This window comes from Cibotium barometz, chromosome 6 (genome assembly GCF_041138505.1).
Source record: "Cibotium barometz isolate CiBa-2024 chromosome 6, ASM4113850v1, whole genome shotgun sequence".
Taxonomy (NCBI): Eukaryota; Viridiplantae; Streptophyta; class Polypodiopsida; order Cyatheales; family Cibotiaceae; genus Cibotium; species Cibotium barometz.
Window position 1 is genome coordinate 57,329,652 of NC_141051.1, and position 5,203 is coordinate 57,334,854.

The 5,203-nt window shown below is 46.7% G+C and overlaps 1 pseudogene; it reads left to right on the forward strand.

Moving 5' to 3' along the window:
* The first annotated feature begins 2,483 nt into the window (after nt 1-2,483).
* LOC147637892 (uncharacterized) lies at nt 2,484-4,750 on the forward strand (annotated as a pseudogene).
* The last annotated feature ends 453 nt before the right edge of the window (nt 4,751-5,203 follow it).

Genomic DNA, 5,203 nt, shown 5'->3' on the forward strand with positions numbered 1-5,203 from the left:
AGCTCCCCTCCCTAAATGCAGTGCATACAAGTGATAACCGAGACAAGACTCACTCATTCTATCATAGAAGTGCTAGTAGGAGCTCCCTCCCTAAACTTGTCTAGCAATATATATCCGAGACAAGACTCACTCATTCTATGATTGAAGTGCTAGTAGGAACTCCCCTCCCTAAACTCGTTAATGGCAATGAATAGGCACCACACACTCTCATATGTTGGGATGGTATAGGTGACCAAGCTAATAAAAAATATGGAGTTAATGCATTATACAAGCTAATTAAATATATGAGGTTAATGCATATTATTTCAAAGTTTACCTTTCCTAATCTGTGCATACCACACCTTGACCCTATGATTGGAGTTAATGTATATTATGTCAAAGTTTTCCTTTCCTAATCTATGCATACCACGCCTTGAACCTATGATTACCATCCCCAACAAGCTAATAAAACATATGGAGTTAATACATTATGCAAGCTAATAAAATATATGGAGTTAATGCACATTATGTCAAAGTTTACCCTTTCCTAATCTATGCATACCACTGACCCTATAATTGCCATCCCAAATAAGAAAAATTTTGCCAGACAAATCTCTCCACCCATTTGTGAGGTCCTTTTCAAATAGGTCATTCACTGCACACCATGTAGGACCCCATTCTGCCATATCTACGTCTGTGACCTCCAAATATGACTCACTACCTGGTTTCCTCAATGAAAACAAAAAATAACATTGGAGATCACATACCCCATCTTATCAAAACTATCACAAAGGACATCCACTGTTGGGGTCAGAGGCGCATTGCCTTTGCCCGGCCGCCCATGCCTTGGGCGAGCACCCATTGATGATTGTACCTTATACATATATATACTATAGTGTGTATAGGGGGTTGCCAGACTTTGAGGTCTCCCCACCCACATTCTGTGTGTTCCTCTTCTCCTTCATCTCTCTCCTCTCGTGTGTGTATGCTCCACCTCAGTCCCTTCAACTGGTATCAAAGTGTGGAGTGTGGCGTGTGCGCAATGCGTGTGTGCGTGGTCGCATGGTGACGGGCGAGGCTCACAGCGGAGCTTCGAGCACTGTGTTGCTGTTTGCGGGTGCAGATCTCCAAGATCTACACCAGATCTTGGAGCCTTGAGCATTGGCGATGCTCTCAGCAAGGTCGGCGGGGGAACGACCTCTTCTCGGCCTTATCCAAAGTGAGAGGAGTGCAGTGGTGTGAAGCTGGCAGTGTGGGCAGCACTGGGAAGATCGAGCGCAGAGCTGAAAATCGGGACTATAGTGAAGAGGTGAATCACAGAGAGAAAGTGGAGCACAAGAGAGCTGCGTGCAGGTGAAGAAGTGAAGCCGTGAAGTAAGAAGGTGAAGAGCTTGGCTCTCTTGCAACCTTGGGGCAGAGGAGAGTGAAGAGCGAAGCTCTTTTGAGCACTCAATACACACACAGACATGGCGACTTAATGCAGGCGTGTGGGAGAAAAAGAGCTTGCCATTTTTCCTTTCCAGCAGCCATGAAGGCATGAGAGATAGAGAGAGAGCCCATTGTCCTTGTTCTTCACTTGCAAAGCGGAGAGAGAGAGAGAGAGAGAGAGAGAGAGAGAGAGAGAGAGAGAGAGAGAGAGAGAGAGAGAGAGAGAGAGAGAGAGAGAGAGAGAGAGAAGCTTTCTTCAAGCTTGTGATGGAGACACTATGTAAAGTATGTGCAGATTGTAGGATATGCTTGCCGTGGGCTAGGCGTAGAGCCTCGGCTTGTGGTGAATTCAGCGCAAGAGCGTCCTTCTAGTTGAGGCGATGCTTGTGTGCCCTCAACACACATGCTACGTGTGTAGCGATAGACAAGAGGGAAGAAGTCCATTGTGAGATATCCAAGCAGAGGCTATTGAAGCATTGGTTTGTGCAGCAACAAGGGAGTCTGTGCACAAGTGTGCCAGGTGCCAGGTGCCAGGACGCATGGTTCATGCTCTCACGTTCATGTTTGGTCACGTGGTTTGCTTGGCTGATAGGGCTCGTCTCAGCGGTCTTGCTTGATGTGGTGTAGGCATTGAGCGGGTGTTCTCTCAGTCTCACAGGTTCTCTCTCAAAGGCTTCAACGAGTGATTTCTCTCATGTATGCGATTGCGGTACACTTTGCTCATGTGTGGGCGCTCGCAGGTCATGTGCATATGCTCTACGTGAGAGGATTGTAGTCACAGTTTTCTTGTTTGCACTCAGGATTGGCAGACAGATTGTTTGAGCTTTGACGCTTGCATGTATGTGGCTGTGGATATCTATGCACATGTGGTTGAGCTGCGCTCGCACATAGGTACTGCGTGAGCTTGGTTTAGCTCAATTTTGGGACACAGATTTGCAGACACTTCATGCATGTTTGAGTGCGGATTTTGATGCGTATTGGATGCTCATGGTTTTGAGCTCACAGGCAGTTACTTGGGTATTGGGTTTATAGTCGTTTTGCTGCCAGAACTCTGGTGAAATTTTCCTAGGAGTTTTATGCGCGTCGTTGATGCGATCGAGGTTGCGATTGCAAGTAGCACTCAGGATTTGCGTGCGGTGTTCTTTGCAGGTGGGAGATTAGTGCGTGTATGCATCGATACCACACAGCGTGAGCTTGTTGGTGATTAGCTTACGGGATTGTAGTGTTGTGATAGAGCAAGTACAGCAGCTCATGTATTGACACTGTGGGAGCTTTACGCTCATTTTGACAGAGATTGTCTCACGATTTTGCCTGCTAGTTGCTACGTTGTTCTCATGGCAGAGACAGGAGATCGATCAGATTGTGACCTCTCACAGATGCGCATGTTTGATGGGTCAGACTTTGCGGCATGGCAAGAGTGTATGCTTGATGCATCGACACAGCGAGGGTTACATGGACCATTGAGTGGTGATGCAGGTAGACCTTCTAGTATGTCTGACGAGCGATCAGTGGCAGGAGCTAGATAAGCTGGCATTATCTATGATCCGCTTGTTCCTTGTGGAGTCTATTTTTGCTCTTGTTATGCATGAGATGACTACGAGAGCATTGTGGCAGAGATTACATGAGATGTATGATGGATATGAGTCATCCAGTACTCATGTGAGAGACAGAGGCATTCACGTATATGTGACAGGTTACATGTTGGCATTATGGTCATTCATCAGGGCACATTCGACGGCGTTGTTTTCGTCGTATGCGACAGCGCAGGAGACATGGTTGTCTCGGAGATGCAATTAGCTCAGTTGATTTGACAGTTGAGGGAGCAAATGCAGTGTCTGAGTACACAAGTGACGGTGATGTCACATTTGCTTTGAGTTATGCACTAGATGTTGTTATGCATGAGGATCATGCACTTCCTTCACAGTGGTTGCTAGATGCAGACGCTACGTTTCATGTCACGTCATGTCGTGAGTGGTTTTGTAGCTATTCTAGCGCAATGCTTGGCAGTGTGCACTTGTCTGATGGTTCAGTGCATGACATAGTTGGTGCAGGAGACATGAGACTGTCATTGCCGAGTGGTGCATCATATTTGCTACGACATGTGCAATATGTACCACACTTGAGAGTGAGTTTGATCTCGGTTGGTCAGCTCAGAGATTGTGGATGCCAGATTTCACTTCAAGAGCAATCTTTTACGATGCATTTGGGTTCGTTGGTCATTGCGAGAGGTGCCAGGGTTGGCATGCTTTACCCTATGCACGTGGATCAGATACGAGATGGCATAGTCTCAATTGCGTTACTGATATGTGAGGAGCGGAAGATGAGACGTGTCTCATTTGCGAGTACGCTCCAGTATGCTCAGGAGACAGAGTAGCTATGCAAGACATGTCAGTAGACTCTGTGGAGATAGAGGTAGAGCAGGTTAGCTCTAGTGAGACACGACAGGAGATAGTTGTGTAGGAGTCTATGCATGGAGAGTTAGAGCAGGTTAGCTCTAGTGAGTCATAGTAGGATGAGACCTCAGACATGGATGCTGAGACATTAGCTGTGATGCAGTCATTTCTTGATATGCTCGAGATTGAGCATGATGCTGTGCAGGATATATCTGTAGGTGCACAGGTAGAGCGGGATTGCTCTAGTGAGACACAACAGTTATCAGAGTTTGTGCATATAGAGGTAGAGTGGGTCTGCTCCCTACAAACACAGATTGATAGGATTGACTTGACTGCTAGTATTGATGTTGATGCGGCATCTGTGACACAGTTTGACTTTGATATGCTCATGCTAGAGGCTGATATGGTTATCTCAGGACATGTGGATCCAATTGTCCTGATGGATGTCAGGGAGGTGACGACCATCCCAGAGTCAGCTATTATGCACTATGTTTGATAGTGAGCATGAGGATTTTGTTGTGCAAGATTCGTCTTTGACTAGACACCTACTAGAGCAGCAGGCTTGCTCTGAGGTTGCATAGCAGGATTATGCGTCTTTTGTAGACACTCAGGAGATGCATGGGGTTGACATGCCTAGTCAACCAGAGATGCCTATTGCCAGGGACATTCATGTTGATGCATGTTCAGTACGGCTAGCAGCTAGTGTTGCATCAGCATTTGGTGGTCTCATGTACGAGATGTTGATCTCGAGACCGGATATAGCAGCTGCAGTGGGAGCATGTGCTATCAGTTTTTCGGTGACTGATGCTGGCATAGCGCATGGGGGAGTTATGCAGGTATTGCATACATACTTGCAGGACGTGTATGGTATGTCTGGTGGTGTATGGACTTACACGGGAGCAAGACAGCCGGATGCACACGATTATAGACCATCTATGGGCATTGGATGAGTGTGGTTCTCACTCATTAGTCTTGTACATTAGTCATTAGACTAGGTTCTCTTATTCAGCGGCACATTCGCCTCTGAGTGGGAGGTTGTTGGGGTCAGAGGCGCATTGTTTTTGCCTGCCCGCCCATGCCTTGGGCGAGCGCCCACTGATGATTGTACCTTATACATATATATACTATAGTGTGTATAGGGGGTTGCCAGACTTTGAGGTCTCCCCACCCACATTCTGTGTGTTCCTCTTCTCCTTCATCTGTCTCCTCTCGTGTGTATGCTTCGCATCGGTCCCTTCAATCCACCTTAGAAGATGCTATGCATATGGCCTAATCACGTACCAAGTGGCATAGAGGGATGAGTGGTGGTTTTAAAGGTCGTATCTCTGCAAAACTTGCCAACATATCTTGCAAGAGACCAATATCAATATCCTTCTTTAGTATTCTACCATGCCCCTTTTTCA